At 40.9% G+C, this 21450-nt stretch overlaps 29 non-coding genes across 29 annotated transcripts; all 29 read right to left on the reverse strand.

Annotated features, from left to right (window-relative positions):
* Positions 1–21: 21 nt before the first annotated feature.
* Positions 22–103, reverse strand: TRNAS-UGA (transfer RNA serine (anticodon UGA)). The gene has a single exon. It is a non-coding gene; the product is annotated as a tRNA-Ser (tRNA).
* A 673-nt stretch (positions 104–776) lies between these two features.
* On the reverse strand, positions 777–858 carry TRNAS-UGA (transfer RNA serine (anticodon UGA)). The gene has a single exon. It is a non-coding gene; the product is annotated as a tRNA-Ser (tRNA).
* A 673-nt stretch (positions 859–1531) lies between these two features.
* TRNAS-UGA (transfer RNA serine (anticodon UGA)) lies at positions 1532–1613 on the reverse strand. Its single transcript has one exon. It is a non-coding gene; the product is annotated as a tRNA-Ser (tRNA).
* A 671-nt stretch (positions 1614–2284) lies between these two features.
* Positions 2285–2366, reverse strand: TRNAS-UGA (transfer RNA serine (anticodon UGA)). The gene has a single exon. It is a non-coding gene; the product is annotated as a tRNA-Ser (tRNA).
* Positions 2367–3030: 664 nt separating this feature from the next.
* Positions 3031–3112, reverse strand: TRNAS-UGA (transfer RNA serine (anticodon UGA)). Its single transcript has one exon. It is a non-coding gene; the product is annotated as a tRNA-Ser (tRNA).
* Positions 3113–3783: 671 nt separating this feature from the next.
* On the reverse strand, positions 3784–3865 carry TRNAS-UGA (transfer RNA serine (anticodon UGA)). Its single transcript has one exon. It is a non-coding gene; the product is annotated as a tRNA-Ser (tRNA).
* Positions 3866–4538: 673 nt separating this feature from the next.
* TRNAS-UGA (transfer RNA serine (anticodon UGA)) lies at positions 4539–4620 on the reverse strand. The gene has a single exon. It is a non-coding gene; the product is annotated as a tRNA-Ser (tRNA).
* Positions 4621–5291: 671 nt separating this feature from the next.
* On the reverse strand, positions 5292–5373 carry TRNAS-UGA (transfer RNA serine (anticodon UGA)). The gene has a single exon. It is a non-coding gene; the product is annotated as a tRNA-Ser (tRNA).
* A 541-nt stretch (positions 5374–5914) lies between these two features.
* Positions 5915–6128, reverse strand: TRNAS-UGA (transfer RNA serine (anticodon UGA)). Its single transcript has 2 exons — positions 6092–6128; positions 5915–5959 (listed from the first exon to the last, which is right to left on the reverse strand). It is a non-coding gene; the product is annotated as a tRNA-Ser (tRNA).
* A 664-nt stretch (positions 6129–6792) lies between these two features.
* Positions 6793–6874, reverse strand: TRNAS-UGA (transfer RNA serine (anticodon UGA)). The gene has a single exon. It is a non-coding gene; the product is annotated as a tRNA-Ser (tRNA).
* Positions 6875–7545: 671 nt separating this feature from the next.
* On the reverse strand, positions 7546–7627 carry TRNAS-UGA (transfer RNA serine (anticodon UGA)). Its single transcript has one exon. It is a non-coding gene; the product is annotated as a tRNA-Ser (tRNA).
* A 673-nt stretch (positions 7628–8300) lies between these two features.
* TRNAS-UGA (transfer RNA serine (anticodon UGA)) lies at positions 8301–8382 on the reverse strand. The gene has a single exon. It is a non-coding gene; the product is annotated as a tRNA-Ser (tRNA).
* A 664-nt stretch (positions 8383–9046) lies between these two features.
* TRNAS-UGA (transfer RNA serine (anticodon UGA)) lies at positions 9047–9128 on the reverse strand. Its single transcript has one exon. It is a non-coding gene; the product is annotated as a tRNA-Ser (tRNA).
* Positions 9129–9799: 671 nt separating this feature from the next.
* TRNAS-UGA (transfer RNA serine (anticodon UGA)) lies at positions 9800–9881 on the reverse strand. The gene has a single exon. It is a non-coding gene; the product is annotated as a tRNA-Ser (tRNA).
* Positions 9882–10552: 671 nt separating this feature from the next.
* TRNAS-UGA (transfer RNA serine (anticodon UGA)) lies at positions 10553–10634 on the reverse strand. The gene has a single exon. It is a non-coding gene; the product is annotated as a tRNA-Ser (tRNA).
* A 671-nt stretch (positions 10635–11305) lies between these two features.
* Positions 11306–11387, reverse strand: TRNAS-UGA (transfer RNA serine (anticodon UGA)). The gene has a single exon. It is a non-coding gene; the product is annotated as a tRNA-Ser (tRNA).
* Positions 11388–12051: 664 nt separating this feature from the next.
* TRNAS-UGA (transfer RNA serine (anticodon UGA)) lies at positions 12052–12133 on the reverse strand. The gene has a single exon. It is a non-coding gene; the product is annotated as a tRNA-Ser (tRNA).
* Positions 12134–12804: 671 nt separating this feature from the next.
* Positions 12805–12886, reverse strand: TRNAS-UGA (transfer RNA serine (anticodon UGA)). The gene has a single exon. It is a non-coding gene; the product is annotated as a tRNA-Ser (tRNA).
* Positions 12887–13559: 673 nt separating this feature from the next.
* On the reverse strand, positions 13560–13641 carry TRNAS-UGA (transfer RNA serine (anticodon UGA)). The gene has a single exon. It is a non-coding gene; the product is annotated as a tRNA-Ser (tRNA).
* A 671-nt stretch (positions 13642–14312) lies between these two features.
* On the reverse strand, positions 14313–14389 carry TRNAS-UGA (transfer RNA serine (anticodon UGA)). The gene has a single exon. It is a non-coding gene; the product is annotated as a tRNA-Ser (tRNA).
* A 539-nt stretch (positions 14390–14928) lies between these two features.
* On the reverse strand, positions 14929–15141 carry TRNAF-AAA (transfer RNA phenylalanine (anticodon AAA)). The gene is made up of 2 exons: positions 15105–15141; positions 14929–14973 (listed from the first exon to the last, which is right to left on the reverse strand). It is a non-coding gene; the product is annotated as a tRNA-Phe (tRNA).
* Positions 15142–15801: 660 nt separating this feature from the next.
* On the reverse strand, positions 15802–15883 carry TRNAS-UGA (transfer RNA serine (anticodon UGA)). Its single transcript has one exon. It is a non-coding gene; the product is annotated as a tRNA-Ser (tRNA).
* Positions 15884–16553: 670 nt separating this feature from the next.
* TRNAS-UGA (transfer RNA serine (anticodon UGA)) lies at positions 16554–16635 on the reverse strand. The gene has a single exon. It is a non-coding gene; the product is annotated as a tRNA-Ser (tRNA).
* A 51-nt stretch (positions 16636–16686) lies between these two features.
* Positions 16687–16768, reverse strand: TRNAS-UGA (transfer RNA serine (anticodon UGA)). The gene has a single exon. It is a non-coding gene; the product is annotated as a tRNA-Ser (tRNA).
* Positions 16769–17439: 671 nt separating this feature from the next.
* TRNAS-UGA (transfer RNA serine (anticodon UGA)) lies at positions 17440–17521 on the reverse strand. The gene has a single exon. It is a non-coding gene; the product is annotated as a tRNA-Ser (tRNA).
* A 671-nt stretch (positions 17522–18192) lies between these two features.
* On the reverse strand, positions 18193–18274 carry TRNAS-UGA (transfer RNA serine (anticodon UGA)). Its single transcript has one exon. It is a non-coding gene; the product is annotated as a tRNA-Ser (tRNA).
* Positions 18275–18946: 672 nt separating this feature from the next.
* On the reverse strand, positions 18947–19028 carry TRNAS-UGA (transfer RNA serine (anticodon UGA)). The gene has a single exon. It is a non-coding gene; the product is annotated as a tRNA-Ser (tRNA).
* Positions 19029–20447: 1419 nt separating this feature from the next.
* Positions 20448–20529, reverse strand: TRNAS-UGA (transfer RNA serine (anticodon UGA)). The gene has a single exon. It is a non-coding gene; the product is annotated as a tRNA-Ser (tRNA).
* Positions 20530–21200: 671 nt separating this feature from the next.
* TRNAS-UGA (transfer RNA serine (anticodon UGA)) lies at positions 21201–21282 on the reverse strand. Its single transcript has one exon. It is a non-coding gene; the product is annotated as a tRNA-Ser (tRNA).
* Positions 21283–21450: the final 168 nt, after the last annotated feature.

Raw genomic sequence — 21450 nt, forward strand, 5'->3', positions numbered from 1 at the left:
CTTTCAAAATATAGAGCCTAGCGCTGTGAACAGGATTTGAACCTATGCGGGGAGACCCCATTGGATTTCAAGTCCAACGCCTTAACCACTCAGCCATCACAGCTTTCTCTGAAGTTGCATTTCTCTGATGTCTCTGATTTCTGCAGTGTCTCCCATGTCTACTGGGTCCTTCAGTTTAGGGCTTTAGGATTGATTGTTGGATTTTGTTTCTGATTGCCTACTGAGCTTTTGGTTTGGGCTCTTTGTCACTGTCTGTTACAGTTGCCTATTGAAAGGTCAGACCTGAGGTTTCCGAGAATGAAGGAGGAAACGGATATGCTGTCAGGAAAACATACAGTGTTATTTTTTAGGTTTCATATGTATAAAGTTTAGGAGATGTATTTTTTTGGGATAATTCCCATGAAATATTCTACGGAGGATAGGATTTGAAGTTTGAAAGGGGGATCTTATTGGATTTCTTGTCCACTTGGTCATCACATAACTCTTTACATATTTCTTACCATTTTAACCAGAAGGAAGAGATAGGGTAGGTCCAGAGGGTGGATGTGAAAGGCTTTCTTTACATTACTTATACATCCCCTCACTATTGAGTTTGGGCAATCTTGCTCTCATCAGATTTCTCTCCCTCGGTGCATAAAATACACCGCTGTAAACAGGATTTGAACCTGTGCGGGAAAACCCCATTGCAAAATGAGTGTTGTTTTACTTAGCTCTCAAAACTTCTTTTGCTTGAGCTTTCAATTGCAAGGTTTAATCTTTCAAAATATAGAGCCTAGCGCTGTGAACAGGATTTGAACCTATGCGGGGAGACCCCATTGGATTTCAAGTCCAACGCCTTAACCACTCGGCCATCACAGCTTTCTCTGAAGTTGCATTTCTCTGATGTCTCTGATTTCTGCAGTGTCTCCCATGTCTACTGGGTCCTTCAGTTTAGGGCTTTAGGATTGATTGTTGGATTTTGTTTCTGATTGCCTACTGAGCTTTTGGTTTGGGCTCTTTGTCACTGTCTGTTACAGTTGCCTATTGAAAGGTCAGACCTGAGGTTTCCGAGAATGAAGGAGGAAACGGATATGCTGTCAGGAAAACATACAGTGTTATTTTTTAGGTTTCATATGTATAAAGTTTAGGAGATGTATTTTTTTGGGATAATTCCCATGAAATATTCTACGGAGGATAGGATTTGAAGTTTGAAAGGGGGATCTTATTGGATTTCTTGTCCACTTGGTCATCACATAACTCTTTACATATTTCTTACCATTTTAACCAGAAGGAAGAGATAGGGTAGGTCCAGAGGGTGGATGTGAAAGGCTTTCTTTACATTACTTATACATCCCCTCACTATTGAGTTTGGGCAATCTTGCTCTCATCAGATTTCTCTCCCTCGGTGCATAAAATACACCGCTGTAAACAGGATTTGAACCCGTGCGGGAAAACCCCATTGCAAAATGAGTGTTGTTTTACTTAGCTCTCAAAACTTCTTTTGCTTGAGCTTTCAATTGCAAGGTTTAATCTTTCAAAATATAGAGCCTAGCGCTGTGAACAGGATTTGAACCTATGCGGGGAGACCCCTTTGGATTTCAAGTCCAACGCCTTAACCACTCGGCCATCACAGCTTTCTCGGAATTTGTGTTTCTCCAATGTCTTTGATTTCTGCAGTGTCTTCCATGTCTACTGGGTCCTTCAGTTTAGGGCTTTAGGATTGATTGTTAGATTATGTTTCTGATTGCCTACTGAGCTTTTGGTTTGGGCTCTTTGTCACTGTCTGTTACAGTTGCCTATTGAAAGGTCAGACCTGAGGATTCCGAGAATGAAGGAGGAAACGGATATGCTGTCAGGTAAACAAACTGTGTTATTTTTTAGGTTTCATAAGCATAAAGTTTAGGAGATACATTTCTTGGAAAATTCCCATGAAATATTCTACGGAGGATAGGATTTGAAGTTTGAAAGGGGGATCTTATTGGATTTCTTGTCCACTTGGTCATCACATAACTCTTTACATATTTCTTACCATTTTAACCAGAAGGAAGAGATAGGGTAGGTCCAGAGGGTGGATGTGAAAGGCTTTCTTTACATTACTTATACATCCCCTCACTATTGAGTTTGGGCAATCTTGCTCTCATCAGATTTCTCTCCCTCGGTGCATAAAATACACCGCTGTAAACAGGATTTGAACCCGTGCGGGAAAACCCCATTGCAAAATGAGTGTTGTTTTACTTAGCTCTCAAAACTTCTTTTGCTTGAAATTTCAATTGCAAGGTTTAATCTTTCAAAATATAGAGCCTAGCGCGGTGAACAGGATTTGAACCTATGTGGGGAGACCCAATTGGATTTCAAGTCCAACGCCTTAACCACTCGGCCATCACAGCTTTCTCGGAAGGTGCATTTCTCCGAAGTCTCTGATTTCTACAGTGTCTCCCATGTCTACTGGGTCCTTCAGTTTAGGGCTTTAGGATTGATTGTTGGATTTTGTTTCTGATTGCCTACTGAGCTTTTGGTTTGGGCTCTTTGTCACTGTCTGTTACAGTTGCCTATTGAAAGGTCAGACCTGAGGTTTCCGAGAATGAAGGAGGAAATGGATATGCTGTCAGGTAAACACACAGTGTTATTTTTTAGTTTTCATATGTATAAAGTTTAGGAGATTCATTTCTGGGAAAATTCCCATAAAATATTCTACGGAGGACAGGATTTGAAGTTTGAAAGGGGGATCTCATTGGATTTCTTGTCCACTTGGCCATCACATAACTCTTTACATATTTCTTAGCATTTTAACCTGAAGGAAGAGAGGTCCAGAGGGTGGAAGTGAAAGGCTTTCTTTACATTACTTATACATCCCCTCACTATTGAGTTCGGGCAATCTTGCTCTCACCAGATTTCTCTCCCTCGGCGCATAAAATACACCGCTGTAAACAGGATTTGAACCTATGCGGGAAAACCCCATTGCAAAATGAGTGTTGTTTTACTTAGCTCTCAAAACTTCTTTTGCTTGAACTTTCAATTGCAAGGTTTAATCTTTCAAAATATAGAGCCTAGCGCTGTGAACAGGATTTGAACCTATGCGGGGAGACCCCATTGGATTTCAAGTCCAACGCCTTAACCACTCGGCCATCACAGCTTTCTCGGAAGTTGCATTTCTCTGATGTCTCTGATTTCTGCAGTGTCTCCCATGTCTACTGGGTCCTTCAGTTTAGGGCTTTAGGATTGATTGTTGGATTTTGTTTCTGATTGCCTACTGAGCTTTTGGTTTGGGCTCTTTGTCACTGTCTGTTACAGTTGCCTATTGAAAGGTCAGACCTGAGGTTTCCGAGAATGAAGGAGGAAACGGATATGCTGTCAGGAAAACATACAGTGTTATTTTTTAGGTTTCATATGTATAAAGTTTAGGAGATATATTTTTGGGATAATTCCCATGAAATATTCTACGGAGGACAGGATTTGAAGTTTGAAAGGGGGATCTTATTGGATTTCTTGTCCACTTGGTCATCACAGAACTCTTTACATATTTCTTACCATTTTAACCAGAAGGAAGAGATAGGGCAGGTCCAGAGGGTGGAAGTGAAAGGCTTTCTTTACATTACTTATACATCCCCTCAATATTGAGTTCTGGTAATCTTGCTCTCACCAGATTCCTCTCCCTCGGCGCACAAAATACACCACTGTAAACAGGATTTGAACCAGTGCGGGAAAACCCCATTGCAAAATGAGTGTTGTTTTACTTAGCTCTCAAAACTTATTTTGCTTGAACTTTCAATTGCAAGGTTTAATCTTTCAAAATATAGAGCCTAGCGCTGTGAACAGGATTTGAACCTATGCGGGGAGACCCCATTGGATTTCAAGTCCAACGCCTTAACCACTCAGCCATCACAGCTTTCTCTGAAGTTGCATTTCTCTGATGTCTCTGATTTCTGCAGTGTCTCCCATGTCTACTGGGTCCTTCAGTTTAGGGCTTTAGGATTGATTGTTGGATTTTGTTTCTGATTGCCTACTGAGCTTTTGGTTTGGGCTCTTTGTCACTGTCTGTTACAGTTGCCTATTGAAAGGTCAGACCTGAGGTTTCCGAGAATGAAGGAGGAAACGGATATGCTGTCAGGAAAACATACAGTGTTATTTTTTAGGTTTCATATGTATAAAGTTTAGGAGATGTATTTTTTTGGGATAATTCCCATGAAATATTCTACGGAGGATAGGATTTGAAGTTTGAAAGGGGGATCTTATTGGATTTCTTGTCCACTTGGTCATCACATAACTCTTTACATATTTCTTACCATTTTAACCAGAAGGAAGAGATAGGGTAGGTCCAGAGGGTGGATGTGAAAGGCTTTCTTTACATTACTTATACATCCCCTCACTATTGAGTTTGGGCAATCTTGCTCTCATCAGATTTCTCTCCCTCGGTGCATAAAATACACCGCTGTAAACAGGATTTGAACCTGTGCGGGAAAACCCCATTGCAAAATGAGTGTTGTTTTACTTAGCTCTCAAAACTTCTTTTGCTTGAGCTTTCAATTGCAAGGTTTAATCTTTCAAAATATAGAGCCTAGCGCTGTGAACAGGATTTGAACCTATGCGGGGAGACCCCATTGGATTTCAAGTCCAACGCCTTAACCACTCGGCCATCACAGCTTTCTCGGAATTTGTGTTTCTCCAATGTCTTTGATTTCTGCAGTGTCTTCCATGTCTACTGGGTCCTTCAGTTTAGGGCTTTAGGATTGATTGTTAGATTATGTTTCTGATTGCCTACTGAGCTTTTGGTTTGGGCTCTTTGTCACTGTCTGTTACAGTTGCCTATTGAAAGGTCAGACCTGAGGATTCCGAGAATGAAGGAGGAAACGGATATGCTGTCAGGAAAACATACAGTGTTATTTTTTAGGTTTCATATGTATAAAGTTTAGGAGATATATTTTTGGGATAATTCCCATGAAATATTCTACGGAGGACAGGATTTGAAGTTTGAAAGGGGGATCTTATTGGATTTCTTGTCCACTTGGTCATCACATAACTCTTTACATATTTCTTACCATTTTAACCAGAAGGAAGAGATAGGGCAGGTCCAGAGGGTGGAAGTGAAAGGCTTTCTTTACATTACTTATACATCCCCTCACTATTGAGTTCGGGTAATCTTGCTCTCACCAGATTCCTCTCCCTCGGCGCATAAAATACACCGCTGTAAACAGGATTTGAACCTGTGCGGGAAAACCCCATTGCAAAATGAGTGTTGTTTTACTTAGCTCTCAAAACTTCTTTTGCTTGAACTTTCAATTGCAAGGTTTAATCTTTCAAAATATAGAGCCTAGCGCTGTGAACAGGATTTGAACCTATGCGGGGAGACCCCATTGGATTTCAAGTCCAACGCCTTAACCACTCGGCCATCACAGCTTTCTCGGAAGTGGTATTTCTCTGATGTCTCTGATTTCTGCAGTGTCTCCCATGTCTACTGGGTCCTTCAGTTTAGGGCTTTAGGATTGATTGTTGGATTTTGTTTCTGATTGCCTACTGAGCTTTTGGTTTGGGCTCTTTGTCACTGTCTGTTACAGTTGCCTATTGAAAGGTCAGACCTGAGGTTTCCGAGAATGAAGGAGGAAACGGATATGCTGTCAGGAAAACATACAGTGTTATTTTTTAGGTTTCATATGTATAAAGTTTAGGAGATGTATTTTTTTGGGATAATTCCCATGAAATATTCTACGGAGGATAGGATTTGAAGTTTGAAAGGGGGATCTTATTGGATTTCTTGTCCACTTGGTCATCACATAACTCTTTACATATTTCTTACCATTTTAACCAGAAGGAAGAGATAGGGTAGGTCCAGAGGGTGGATGTGAAAGGCTTTCTTTACATTACTTATACATCCCCTCACTATTGAGTTTGGGCAATCTTGCTCTCATCAGATTTCTCTCCCTCGGTGCATAAAATACACCGCTGTAAACAGGATTTGAACCCGTGCGGGAAAACCCCATTGCAAAATGAGTGTTGTTTTACTTAGCTCTCAAAACTTCTTTTGCTTGAAATTTCAATTGCAAGGTTTAATCTTTCAAAATATAGAGCCTAGCGCGGTGAACAGGATTTGAACCTATGTGGGGAGATCCAATCGGATTTCAAGTCCAACGCCTTAACCACTCGGCCATCACAGCTTTCTCGGAAGGTGCATTTCTCCGAAGTCTCTGATTTCTACAGTGTCTCCCATGTCTACTGGGTCCTTCAGTTTAGGGCTTTAGGATTGATTGTTGGATTTTGTTTCTGATTGCCTACTGAGCTTTTGGTTTGGGCTCTTTGTCACTGTCTGTTACAGTTGCCTATTGAAAGGTCAGACCTGAGGTTTCCGAGAATGAAGGAGGAAATGGATATGCTGTCAGGTAAACACACAGTGTTATTTTTTAGTTTTCATATGTATAAAGTTTAGGAGATTCATTTCTGGGAAAATTCCCATAAAATATTCTACGGAGGACAGGATTTGAAGTTTGAAAGGGGGATCTCATTGGATTTCTTGTCCACTTGGCCATCACATAACTCTTTACATATTTCTTAGCATTTTAACCTGAAGGAAGAGAGGTCCAGAGGGTGGAAGTGAAAGGCTTTCTTTACATTACTTATACATCCCCTCACTATTGAGTTCGGGCAATCTTGCTCTCACCAGATTTCTCTCCCTCGGCGCATAAAATACACCGCTGTAAACAGGATTTGAACCTATGCGGGAAAACCCCATTGCAAAATGAGTGTTGTTTTACTTAGCTCTCAAAACTTCTTTTGCTTGAACTTTCAATTGCAAGGTTTAATCTTTCAAAATATAGAGCCTAGCGCTGTGAACAGGATTTGAACCTATGCGGGGAGACCCCATTGGATTTCAAGTCCAACGCCTTAACCACTCGGCCATCACAGCTTTCTCGGAAGTTGCATTTCTCTGATGTCTCTGATTTCTGCAGTGTCTCCCATGTCTACTGGGTCCTTCAGTTTAGGGCTTTAGGATTGATTGTTGGATTTTGTTTCTGATTGCCTACTGAGCTTTTGGTTTGGGCTCTTTGTCACTGTCTGTTACAGTTGCCTATTGAAAGGTCAGACCTGAGGTTTCCGAGAATGAAGGAGGAAACGGATATGCTGTCAGGAAAACATACAGTGTTATTTTTTAGGTTTCATATGTATAAAGTTTAGGAGATATATTTTTGGGATAATTCCCATGAAATATTCTACGGAGGACAGGATTTGAAGTTTGAAAGGGGGATCTTATTGGATTTCTTGTCCACTTGGTCATCACAGAACTCTTTACATATTTCTTACCATTTTAACCAGAAGGAAGAGATAGGGCAGGTCCAGAGGGTGGAAGTGAAAGGCTTTCTTTACATTACTTATACATCCCCTCAATATTGAGTTCTGGTAATCTTGCTCTCACCAGATTCCTCTCCCTCGGCGCACAAAATACACCACTGTAAACAGGATTTGAACCAGTGCGGGAAAACCCCATTGCAAAATGAGTGTTGTTTTACTTAGCTCTCAAAACTTCTTTTGCTTGAACTTTCAATTGCAAGGTTTAATCTTTCAAAATATAGAGCCTAGCGCTGTGAACAGGATTTGAACCTATGCGGGGAGACCCCATTGGATTTCAAGTCCAACGCCTTAACCACTCAGCCATCACAGCTTTCTCTGAAGTTGCATTTCTCTGATGTCTCTGATTTCTGCAGTGTCTCCCATGTCTACTGGGTCCTTCAGTTTAGGGCTTTAGGATTGATTGTTGGATTTTGTTTCTGATTGCCTACTGAGCTTTTGGTTTGGGCTCTTTGTCACTGTCTGTTACAGTTGCCTATTGAAAGGTCAGACCTGAGGTTTCCGAGAATGAAGGAGGAAACGGATATGCTGTCAGGAAAACATACAGTGTTATTTTTTAGGTTTCATATGTATAAAGTTTAGGAGATGTATTTTTTTGGGATAATTCCCATGAAATATTCTACGGAGGATAGGATTTGAAGTTTGAAAGGGGGATCTTATTGGATTTCTTGTCCACTTGGTCATCACATAACTCTTTACATATTTCTTACCATTTTAACCAGAAGGAAGAGATAGGGTAGGTCCAGAGGGTGGATGTGAAAGGCTTTCTTTACATTACTTATACATCCCCTCACTATTGAGTTTGGGCAATCTTGCTCTCATCAGATTTCTCTCCCTCGGTGCATAAAATACACCGCTGTAAACAGGATTTGAACCCGTGCGGGAAAACCCCATTGCAAAATGAGTGTTGTTTTACTTAGCTCTCAAAACTTCTTTTGCTTGAGCTTTCAATTGCAAGGTTTAATCTTTCAAAATATAGAGCCTAGCGCTGTGAACAGGATTTGAACCTATGCGGGGAGACCCCATTGGATTTCAAGTCCAACGCCTTAACCACTCGGCCATCACAGCTTTCTCGGAATTTGTGTTTCTCCAATGTCTTTGATTTCTGCAGTGTCTTCCATGTCTACTGGGTCCTTCAGTTTAGGGCTTTAGGATTGATTGTTGGATTTTGTTTCTGATTGCCTACTGAGCTTTTGGTTTGGGCTCTTTGTCACTGTCTGTTACAGTTGCCTATTGAAAGGTCAGACCTGAGGTTTCCGAGAATGAAGGAGGAAATGGATATGCTGTCAGGTAAACACACAGTGTTATTTTTTAGTTTTCATATGTATAAAGTTTAGGAGATTCATTTCTGGGAAAATTCCCATAAAATATTCTACGGAGGACAGGATTTGAAGTTTGAAAGGGGGATCTCATTGGATTTCTTGTCCACTTGGCCATCACATAACTCTTTACATATTTCTTAGCATTTTAACCTGAAGGAAGAGAGGTCCAGAGGGTGGAAGTGAAAGGCTTTCTTTACATTACTTATACATCCCCTCACTATTGAGTTCGGGCAATCTTGCTCTCACCAGATTTCTCTCCCTCGGCGCATAAAATACACAGCTGTAAACAGAATTTGAACCTGTGCGGGAAAACCCCATTGCAAAATGAGTGTTGTTTTACTTAGCTCTCAAAACTTATTTTGCTTGAACTTTCAATTGCAAGGTTTAATCTTTCAAAATATAGAGCCTAGCGCTGTGAACAGGATTTGAATCTATGTGGGGAGACCCCATTGGATTTCAAGTCCAACGCCTTAACCACTCAGCCATCACAGCTTTCTCGGAAGTTGCATTTCTCTGATGTCTCTGATTTCTGCAGTGTCTTCCATGTCTACTGGGTCCTTCAGTTTAGGGCTTTAGGATTGATTGTTAGATTATGTTTCTGATTGCCTACTGAGCTTTTGGTTTGGGCTCTTTGTCACTGTCTGTTACAGTTGCCTATTGAAAGGTCAGACCTGAGGATTCCGAGAATGAAGGAGGAAACGGATATGCTGTCAGGAAAACATACAGTGTTATTTTTTAGGTTTCATATGTATAAAGTTTAGGAGATATATTTTTGGGATAATTCCCATGAAATATTCTACGGAGGACAGGATTTGAAGTTTGAAAGGGGGATCTTATTGGATTTCTTGTCCACTTGGTCATCACATAACTCTTTACATATTTCTTACCATTTTAACCAGAAGGAAGAGATAGGGCAGGTCCAGAGGGTGGAAGTGAAAGGCTTTCTTTACATTACTTATACATCCCCTCACTATTGAGTTCGGGTAATCTTGCTCTCACCAGATTCCTCTCCCTCGGCGCATAAAATACACCGCTGTAAACAGGATTTGAACCTGTGCGGGAAAACCCCATTGCAAAATGAGTGTTGTTTTACTTAGCTCTCAAAACTTCTTTTGCTTGAACTTTCAATTGCAAGGTTTAATCTTTCAAAATATAGAGCCTAGCGCTGTGAACAGGATTTGAACCTATGCGGGGAGACCCCATTGGATTTCAAGTCCAACGCCTTAACCACTCGGCCATCACAGCTTTCTCGGAAGTTGCATTTCTCTGATGTCTCTGATTTCTGCAGTGTCTCCCATGTCTACTGGGTCCTTCAGTTTAGGGCTTTAGGATTGATTGTTGGATTTTGTTTCTGATTGCCTACTGAGCTTTTGGTTTGGGCTCTTTGTCACTGTCTGTTACAGTTGCCTATTGAAAGGTCAGACCTGAGGTTTCCGAGAATGAAGGAGGAAACGGATATGCTGTCAGGAAAACATACAGTGTTATTTTTTAGGTTTCATATGTATAAAGTTTAGGAGATATATTTTTGGGATAATTCCCATGAAATATTCTACGGAGGACAGGATTTGAAGTTTGAAGGGGGGATCTTATTGGATTTCTTGTCCACTTGGTCATCACAGAACTCTTTACATATTTCTTACCATTTTAACCAGAAGGAAGAGATAGGGCAGGTCCAGAGGGTGGAAGTGAAAGGCTTTCTTTACATTACTTATACATCCCCTCAATATTGAGTTCGGGTAATCTTGCTCTCACCAGATTCCTCTCCCTCGGCGCACAAAATACACCACTGTAAACAGGATTTGAACCAGTGCGGGAAAACCCCATTGCAAAATGAGTGTTGTTTTACTTAGCTCTCAAAACTTCTTTTGCTTGAGCTTTCAATTGCAAGGTTTAATCTTTCAAAATATAGAGCCTAGCGCTGTGAACAGGATTTGAACCTATGCGGGGAGACCCCTTTGGATTTCAAGTCCAACGCCTTAACCACTCGGCCATCACAGCTTTCTCGGAATTTGTGTTTCTCCAATGTCTTTGATTTCTGCAGTGTCTTCCATGTCTACTGGGTCCTTCAGTTTAGGGCTTTAGGATTGATTGTTAGATTATGTTTCTGATTGCCTACTGAGCTTTTGGTTTGGGCCCTTTGTCACTGTCTGTTACAGTTGCCTATTGAAAGGTCAGACCTGAGGATTCCGAGAATGAAGGAGGAAACGGATATGCTGTCAGGTAAACAAACTGTGTTATTTTTTAGGTTTCATAAGCATAAAGTTTAGGAGATACATTTCTTGGAAAATTCCCATAAAATATTCTACGGAGAACAGGATTTGAAGTTTGAAAGGGGGATCTCATTGGATTTCTTGTTCACTTGGACATCACATAACTCTTTACATATTTCTTAGCATTTTAACCTGACGGAAGAGATAGGGCAGGTCCAGAGGGTGGAAGTGAAAGGCTTTCTTTACTTTACTTATACATCCCCTCACTATTGAGTTCGGGCAATCTTGCTCTCACCAGATTTCTCTCCCTCGGCGCATAAAATACACAGCTGTAAACAGAATTTGAACCTGTGCGGGAAAACCCCATTGCAAAATGAGTGTTGTTTTACTTAGCTCTCAAAACTTCTTTTGCTTGAAATTTCAATTGCAAGGTTTAATCTTTCAAAATATAGAGCCTAGCGCGGTGAACAGGATTTGAACCTATGTGGGGAGACCCAATTGGATTTCAAGTCCAACGCCTTAACCACTCGGCCATCACAGCTTTCTCGGAAGGTGCATTTCTCCGAAGTCTCTGATTTCTACAGTGTCTCCCATGTCTACTGGGTCCTTCAGTTTAGGGCTTTAGGATTGATTGTTGGATTTTGTTTCTGATTGCCTACTGAGCTTTTGGTTTGGGCTCTTTGTCACTGTCTGTTACAGTTGCCTATTGAAAGGTCAGACCTGAGGTTTCCGAGAATGAAGGAGGAAATGGATATGCTGTCAGGTAAACACACAGTGTTATTTTTTAGTTTTCATATGTATAAAGTTTAGGAGATTCATTTCTGGGAAAATTCCCATAAAATATTCTACGGAGGACAGGATTTGAAGTTTGAAAGGGGGATCTCATTGGATTTCTTGTCCACTTGGCCATCACATAACTCTTTACATATTTCTTAGCATTTTAACCTGAAGGAAGAGAGGTCCAGAGGGTGGAAGTGAAAGGCTTTCTTTACATTACTTATACATCCCCTCACTATTGAGTTCGGGCAATCTTGCTCTCACCAGATTTCTCTCCCTCGGCGCATAAAATACACCGCTGTAAACAGGATTTGAACCTATGCGGGAAAACCCCATTGCAAAATGAGTGTTGTTTTACTTAGCTCTCAAAACTTCTTTTGCTTGAACTTTCAATTGCAAGGTTTAATCTTTCAAAATATAGAGCCTAGCGCTGTGAACAGGATTTGAACCTATGCGGGGAGACCCCATTGGATTTCAAGTCCAACGCCTTAACCACTCGGCCATCACAGCTTTCTCGGAAGTTGCATTTCTCTGATGTCTCTGATTTCTGCAGTGTCGCCCATGTCTACTGGGTCCTTCAGTTTAGGGCTTTAGGATTGATTGTTGGATTTTGTTTCTGATTGCCTACTGAGCTTTTGGTTTGGGCTCTTTGTCACTGTCTGTTACAGTTGCCTATTGAAAGGTCAGACCTGAGGTTTCCGAGAATGAAGGAGGAAACGGATATGCTGTCAGGAAAACATACAGTGTTATTTTTTAGGTTTCATATGTATAAAGTTTAGGAGATATATTTTTGGGATAATTCCCATGAAATATTCTACGGAGGACAGGATTTGAAGTTTGAAAGGGGGATCTTATTGGATTTCTTGTCCACTTGGTCATCACAGAACTCTTTACATATTTCTTACCATTTTAACCAGAAGGAAGAGATAGGGCAGGTCCAGAGGGTGGAAGTGAAAGGCTTTCTTTACATTACTTATACATCCCCTCAATATTGAGTTCGGGTAATCTTGCTCTCACCAGATTCCTCTCCCTCGGCGCACAAAATACACCACTGTAAACAGGATTTGAACCAGTGCGGGAAAACCCCATTGCAAAATGAGTGTTGTTTTACTTAGCTCTCAAAACTTCTTTTGCTTGAACTTTCAATTGCAAGGTTTAATCTTTCAAAATATAGAGCATAGCGCTGTGAACAGGATTTGAACCTATGCGGGGAGACCCCATTGGATTTCAAGTCCAACGCCTTAACCACTCAGCCATCACAGCTTTCTCTGAAGTTGCATTTCTCTGATGTCTCTGATTTCTGCAGTGTCTCCCATGTCTACTGGGTCCTTCAGTTTAGGGCTTTAGGATTGATTGTTGGATTTTGTTTCTGATTGCCTACTGAGCTTTTGGTTTGGGCTCTTTGTCACTGTCTGTTACAGTTGCCTATTGAAAGGTCAGACCTGAGGTTTCCGAGAATGAAGGAGGAAACGGATATGCTGTCAGGAAAACATACAGTGTTATTTTTTAGGTTTCATATGTATAAAGTTTAGGAGATGTATTTTTTTGGGATAATTCCCATGAAATATTCTACGGAGGATAGGATTTGAAGTTTGAAAGGGGGATCTTATTGGATTTCTTGTCCACTTGGTCATCACATAACTCTTTACATATTTCTTACCATTTTAACCAGAAGGAAGAGATAGGGTAGGTCCAGAGGGTGGATGTGAAAGGCTTTCTTTACATTACTTATACATCCCCTCACTATTGAGTTTGGGCAATCTTGCTCTCATCAGATTTCTCTCCCTCGGTGCATAAAATACACCGCTGTAAACAGGATTTGAACCCGTGCGGGAAAACCCCATTGCAAAATGAGTGTTGTTTTACTTAGCTCTCAAAACTTCTTTTGCTTGAACTTTCAATTGCAAGGTTTAATCTTTCAAAAAATAGAGCCTAGCACTGTGAACAGGTTTTGAACTTATGCGGGGAGACCCCATTGGATTTCAAGTCCAACGCCTTAACCACTCTGCCATCACAGCTTTCTCGAAAGTTGCGTGTCTCCGATGTCTCTGATTTCTGCAGTGTCTTCCATGTCTACTGGGTCCTTCAGTTTAGGGCTTTAGGATTGATTGTTAGATTATGTTTCTGATTGCCTACTGAGCTTTTGGTTTGGGCTCTTTGTCACTGTCTGTTACAGTTGCCTATTGAAAGGTCAGACCTGAGGTTTCCGAGAATGAAGGAGGAAACGGATATGCTGTCAGGTAAACACACAGTGTTATTTTTTAGGTTTCATAAGCATAAAGTTTAGGAGATACATTTCTGGGAAAATTCTCATAAAATATTCTACGGAGGACAGGATTTGAAGTTTGAAAGGGGGATCTCATTGGATTTCTTGTCCACTTGGCCATCACACAACTCTTTACATATTTCTTACCATTTTAACCAGAAGGAAGAGATAGGGTAGGTCCAGAGGGTGGATGTGAAAGGCTTTCTTTACATTACTTATACATCCCCTCAATATTGAGTTCGGGCAATCTTGCTCTCACCAGATTTCTCTCCCTCGGCGCATAAAATACACCGCTGTAAACAGGATTTGAACCTGTGCGGGAAAACCCCATTGCAAAATGAGTGTTGTTTTACTTAGCTCTCAAAACTTCTTATGCTTGAACTTTCAATTGCAAGGTTTAATCTTTCAAAATATAGAGCCTAGCGCTGTGAACAGGATTTGAACCTATGCAGGGGTATTGGATTTCAAGTCCAACGCCTTAACCTCTCGGCCATCACAGCTTTCTCGGCAGTTGCATTTCTCTGATGTCTCTGATTTCTGCAGTGTCTCCCATGTCTACTGGGTCCTTCAGTTTAGGGCTTTAGGATTGATTGTTGGATTTTGCTTCTGATTGCCTACTCAGCTTTTGGTTTGGGCTCTTTGTCACTGTCTGTTACAGTTGCCTATTGAAAGGTCAGACCTGAGGTTTCCGAGAATGAAGGAGGAAACGGATATGCTGTCAGTAAAACATACAGTGTTATTTTTTAGGTTTCATATGTATAAAGTTTAGGAGATATATTTTTGGGATAATTCCCATGAAATATTCTACGGAGGACAGGATTTGAAGTTTGAAAGGGGAATCTTATTGGATTTCTTGTCCACTTGGTCATCACATAACTCTTTACATATTTCTTACCATTTTAACCAGAAGGAAGAGATAGGGTAGGTCCAGAGGGTGGATGTGAAAGGCTTTCTTTACATTACTTATACATCCCCTCACTATTGAGTTTGGGCAATCTTGCTCTCACCAGATTTCTCTCCCTCGGCGCATAAAATACACCGCTGTAAACAGGATTTGAACCTGTGCGGGAAAACCCCATTGCATAATGAGTGTTGTTTTACTTAGCTCTCAAAACTTCTTTTGCTTGAACTTTCAATTGCAATTTTTAATATTTCAAAATATAGAGCCTAGCACTGTGAACGGGATTTGAAACTGTGGGGGGAGACTCCATTGGATTTTAATTCAACGCCTTAACCACTCGGCCATCACAGCTTTCTCGGACGTTGCATTTCTCCGATGTCTCTGATTTCTGCAGTGTCTTCCATGTCTACTGGGTCCTTCAGTTTAGGGCTTTAGGATTGATTGTTGGATTATGTTTCTGATTGCCTACTGAGCTTTTGGTTTGGGCTCTTTGTCATTGTTACAGTTGCCTATTGAAAGGTCAGACCTGAGGATTCCGAGAATGAAGGAGGAAACGGATATGCTGTCAGGTAAACACACAGTGTTATTTTTTAGGTTTCATAAGCATAAAGTTTAGGAGATACATTTCTTGGAAAATTCCCATAAAATATTCTACGGAGGACAGGATTTGAAGTTTGAAAGGGGGATCTCATTTGATTTCTTGTCCACTTGGCCATCACATAACTCTTTACATATTTCTTAACATTTTAACCTAATGGAAGAGAGGTCCAGAGGGTGGAAGTGAAAGGCTTTCTTTACATTACTTATACATCCCCTCACTATTGAGTTCGGGCAATCTTGCTCTCACCAGATTTCTTTCCCTCGGCGCATAAAATACACAGCTGTAAACAGAATTTGAACCTGTGCGGGAAAACCCCATTGCAAAATAAGTGTTGTTTTACTTAGCTCTCAAAACTTCTTTTGCTTGAAATTTCAATTGCAAGGTTTAATCTTTCAAAATATAGAGCCTAGCGCTGTGAACAGGATTTGAACCTATGTGGGGAGACCCCATTGGATTTCAAGTCAAACGCCTTAACCACTCGGCCATCACAGCTTTCTCGGAAGTGTCATTTCTCTGATGTCTCTGATTTCTGCAGTGTCTCCCATGTCTACTGGGTCCTTCAGTTTAGGGCTTTAGGATTGATTGTTGGATTATGTTTCTGATTGCCTACTGAGCTTTTGGTTTGGGCTCTTTGTCACTGTCTGTTACAGTTGCCTATTGAAAGGTCAGACCTGAGGTTTCCGAGAATGAAGGAGGAAATGGATATGCTGTCAGGTAAACACACAGTGTTATTTTTTAGTTTCATATGTATAAAGTTTAGGAGATACATTTCTGGGAAAATTCCCATGAAATATTCTACGGAGGACAGGATTTGAAGTTTGAAAGGGGGATCTCATTGGATTTCTTGTCCACTTGGCCATCACACAACTCTTTACATATTTCTTACCATTTTAACCTGAAGGAAGAGATAGGGTAGGTCCAGAGGGTGGATGTGAAAGGCTTTCTTTACATTACTTATACATCCCCTCACTATTGAGTTCGGGCAATCTTGCTCTCACCAGATTTCTCTCCCTCGGCGCATAAAATACACAGCTGTAAACAGAATTTCAACCTGTGCGGGAAAACCCCATTGCAAAATGAGTGTTGTTTTACTTAGCTCTCAAAACTTCTTTTGCTTGAACTTTCAATTGCAAGGTTTAATCTTTCAAAATATAGAGCCTAGCGCTGTGAACAGGATTTGAACCTATGCGGGGAGACCCCATTGGATTTCAAGTCCAACGCCTTAACCACTCGGCCATCACAGCTTTCTCTGAAGTTGCATTTCTCTGATGTCTCTTTCAAAATATAGAGCCTAGCGCTGTGAACAGGATTTGAACCTATGCGGGGAGACCCCATTGGATTTCAAGTCCAACGCCTTAACCACTCGGCCATCACAGCTTTCTCGGAAGTTCCATTTCTCTGATGTCTCTGATTTCTGCAGTGTCTCCCATGTCTACTGGGTCCTTCAGTTTAGGGCTTTAGGATTGATTGTTGGATTTTGTTTCTGATTGCCTACTGAGCTTTTGGTTTGGGCTCTTTGTCACTGTCTGTTACAGTTGCCTATTGAAAGGTCAGACCTGAGGTTTCGGAGAATGAAGGAGGAAACGGATATGCTGTCAGGAAAACATACAGTGTTATTTTTTAGGTTTCATATGTATAAAGTTTAGGAGATATATTTTTGGGATAATTCCCATGAAATATTCTACAGAGCACAGGATTTGAAGTTTGAAAGGGGGATCTTATTGGATTTCTTGTCCACTTGGTCATCACATAACTCTTTACATATTTCTTACCATTTTAACCTGAAGGAAGAGATAGGGTAGGTCCAGAGGGTGGATGTGAAAGGCTTTCTTTACATTACTTATACATCCCCTCACTATTGAGTTCGGGCAATCTTGCTCTCACCAGATTTCTCTCCCTCGGCGCATAAAATACACAGCTGTAAACAGAATTTCAACCTGTGCGGGAAAACCCCATTGCAAAATGAGTGTTGTTTTACTTAGCTCTCAAAACTTCTTTTGCTTGAACTTTCAATTGCAAGGTTTAATCTTTCAAAATATAGAGCCTAGCGCTGTGAACAGGATTTGAACCTATGCGGGGAGACCCCATTGGATTTCAAGTCCAACGCCTTAACCACTCGGCCATCACAGCTTTCTCGGAAGTTGCATTTCTCTGATGTCTCTGATTTCTGCAGTGTATCCCATGTCTACTGGGTCCTTCAGTTTAGGGCTTTAGGATTGATTGTTGGATTTTGTTTCTGATTGCCTACTGAGCTTTTGGTTTGGGCTCTTTGTCACTGTCTGTTACAGTTGCCTATTGAAAGGTCAGACCTGAGGTTTCCGAGAATGAAGGAGGAAACGAATATGCTGTCAGGAAAACATACAGTGTTATTTTTTAGGTTTCATATGTATAAAGTTTAGGAGATATATTTCTGGGATAATTCCCATGAAATATTCTATGGAGGAAAGGATTTGAAGTTTGAAAGGGGGATCTCATTGCATTTCTTGTCCACTTGGCCATCACATAACTCTTTACATATTTCTTAGCATTTTAACCTGAAGGAAGAGATAGGGCAGGTCAAGAGGGTGTAAGTGAAAGGCTTTCTTTACATTACTTATACATCCCCTCACTATTGAGTTCGGGCAATCTTGCTCTCACCAGATTTCTCTCCCTCGGCGCATAAAATACACAGCTGTAAACAGAATTTGAACCTGTGCGGGAAAACCCCATTGCAAAATGAGTGTTGTTTTACTTAGCTCTCAAAACTTCTTTTGCTTGAACTTTCAATTGCAAGGTTTAATCTTTCAAAAAATAGAGCCTAGCGCTGTGAACAGGTTTTGAACTTATGCGGGGAGACCCCATTGGATTTCAAGTCCAACGCCTTAACTACTCTGCCATCACAGCTTTCTCGAAAGTTGCGTGTCTCCGATGTCTCTGATTTCTGCAGTGTCTTCCATGTCTACTGGGTCCTTCAGTTTAGGGCTTTAGGATTGATTGTTAGATTATGTTTCTGATTGCCTACTGAGCTTTTGGTTTGGGCTCTTTGTCACTGTCTGTTACAGTTGCCTATTGAAAGGTCAGACCTGAGGTTTCCGAGAATGAAGGAGGAAACGGATATGCTGTCAGGTAAACACACAGTGTTATTTTTTAGGTTTCATAAGCATAAAGTTTAGGAGATACATTTCTGGGAAAATTCTCATAAAATATTCTACGGAGGACAGGATTTGAAGTTTGAAAGGGGGATCTCATTGGATTTCTTGTCCACTTGGCCATCACACAACTCTTTACATATTTCTTACCATTTTAACCAGAAGGAAGAGATAGGGTAGGTCCAGAGGGTGGATGTGAAAGGCTTTCTTTACATTACTTATACATCCCCTCAATATTGAGTTCGGGCAATCTTGCTCTCACCAGATTTCTCTCCCTCGGCGCATAAAATACACCGCTGTAAATAGGATTTGAACCTGTGCGGGAAAACCCCATTGCAAAATGAGTGTTGTTTTACTTAGCTCTCAAAACTTCTTTTGCTTGAACTTTCAATTGCAAGGTTTAATCTTTCAAAAAAATAGAGCCTAGCGCTGTGAACAGGTTTTGAACTTATGCGGGGAGACCCCATTGGATTTCAAGTCCAACGCCTTAACTTCTCGGCCATCACAGCTTTCTCGGCAGTTGCATTTCTCTGATGTCTCTGATTTCTGCAGTGTCTCCCATGTCTACTGGGTCCTTCAGTTTAGGGCTTTAGGATTGATTGTTGGATTTTGCTTCTGATTGCCTACTCAGCTTTTGGTTTGGGCTCTTTGTCACTGTCTGTTACAGTTGCCTATTGAAAGGTCAGACCTGAGGTTTCCGAGAATGAAGGAGGAAACGGATATGCTGTCAGGAAAACATACAGTGTTATTTTTTAGGTTTCATATGTATAAAGTTTAGGAGATATATTTTTGGGATAATTCCCATGAAATATTCTACGGAGGACAGGATTTGAAGTTTGAAAAGGGGGATCTTATTGGATTTCTTGTCCACTTGGTCATCACATAACTCTTTACATATTTCTTACCATTTTAACCAGAAGGAAGAGATAGGGTAGGTCCAGAGGGTGGATGTGAAAGGCTTTCTTTACATTACTTATACATCCCCTCACTATTGAGTTTGGGCAATCTTGCTCTCACCAGATTTCTCTCCCTCGGCGCATAAAATACACCGCTGTAAACAGGATTTGAACATGTGCGGGAAAACCCCATTGCATAATGAGTGTTGTTTTACTTAGCTCTCAAAACTTCTTTTGCTTGAACTTTCAATTGCAATTTTTAATATTTCAAAATATTGAGCCTAGCACTGTGAACGGGATTTGAAACTGTGCGGGGAGACTCCATTGGATTTTAATTCAACACCTTAACCACTCGGCCATCACAGCTTTCTCGGACGTTGCGTTTCTCCGATGTCTCTGATTTCTGCAGTGTCTTCCATGTCTACTGGTTCCTTCAGTTTAGGGCTTTAGGATTGATTGTTGGATTATGTTTCTGATTGCCTACTGAGCTTTTGGTTTGGGCTCTTTGTCACTGTTACAGTTGCCTATTGAAAGGTCAGACCTGAGGATTCCGAGAATGAAGGAGGAAACGAATATGCTGTCAGGAAAACATACAGTGTTATTTTTTAGGTTTCAAATGTATAAAGTTTAGGATATATATTTCTGGGATAATTCCCATGAAATATTCTATGGAGGAAAGGATTTAAAGTTTGAAAGGGGGATCTCATTGCATTTTTGTCCACTTGGCCATCACATAACTCTTTACATATTTCTTAGCATTTTAACCTGAAGGAAGAGATAGGGTAGGTCCAGAGGGTGGATGTGAAAGGCTTTCTTTACATTACTTATACATTCCCTCACTATTGAGTTCGGGCAATCTTGCTCTCATCAGATTTCTCTCCCTCGGCGCATAAAATACACAGCTGTAAACAGAATTTGAACCTGTGCGGGAAAACCCCATTGCAAAAGGAGTGTTGTTTTACTTAGCTCTCAAAACTTCTTTTGCTTGAACTTTCAATTGCAAGGTTTAATCTTTCAAAATATAGAACTTAGCGCTGTGAACAGGATTTGAACCTATGCAGGGAAAACCCATTGGATATCAAGTCCAACGCCTTAACCACTCGGCCATCACAGCTTTCTCTGAAGTTGCATTTCTCTGATGTCTCTGATTTCTGCAGTGTCTCCCATGTCTACTGGGTCCTTCAGTTTAGGGCTTTAGGATTGATTGTTGGATTTTGTTTCTGATTGCCTACTGAGCTTTTGGTTTGGGCTCTTTTTCACTGTCTGTTACAGTTGCCTATTGAAAGGTCAGACCTGAGGTTTCCGAGAATGAAGGAGGAAACGGATATGCTGTCAGGAAAACATACAGTGTTATTTTTTAGGTTTCATATGTATAAAGTTTAGGAGATACATTTCTGGGAAAATTCCCATGAAATATTCTACGGAGGACAGGATTTGAAGTTTGAAAGGGGGATCTCATTGGATTTCTTGTCCACTTGGTCATCACATAACTCTTTACATATTTCTTACCATTTTAACCAGAAGGAAAAGATAGGGTAGGTCCAGAGGGTGGATGTGAAAGGCTTTCTTTACATTACTTATACATCCCCTCACTATTGAGTTTGGGCAATCTTGCTCTCACCAGATTTCTCTCCCTCGGCGCATAAAATACACAGCTGTAAACAGAATTTGAACCTGTGCGGGGAAACCCCATTGCAAAATGAGTGTTGTTTTACTTAGCTCTCAAAACTTCTTTTGCTTGAACTTTCAATTGCAAGGTTTAATCTTTCAAAATATGGAACCTAGCGCTGTGAACAGGATTTGAACCTATGCGGGGAGACCGCATTGGATTTCAAGTCCAACGCCTTAACCACCCGGCCATTACAGCTTTCTCGGGGTTTGTGTTTCTCCGATGTCTCTGATTTCTGCAGTGTCTTCCATGTCTACTGGGTCCTTCAGTTTAGGGCTTTAGGATTGATTGTTAGATTATGTTTCTGATTGCCTACTGAGCTTTTGGTTTGGGCTCTTTGTCACTGTCTGTTACAGTTGCCTATTG

The sequence above is a fragment of the Hyla sarda genome, chromosome 4 (genome assembly GCF_029499605.1).
Source record: "Hyla sarda isolate aHylSar1 chromosome 4, aHylSar1.hap1, whole genome shotgun sequence".
Lineage (NCBI taxonomy): Eukaryota > Metazoa > Chordata > Amphibia > Anura > Hylidae > Hyla > Hyla sarda.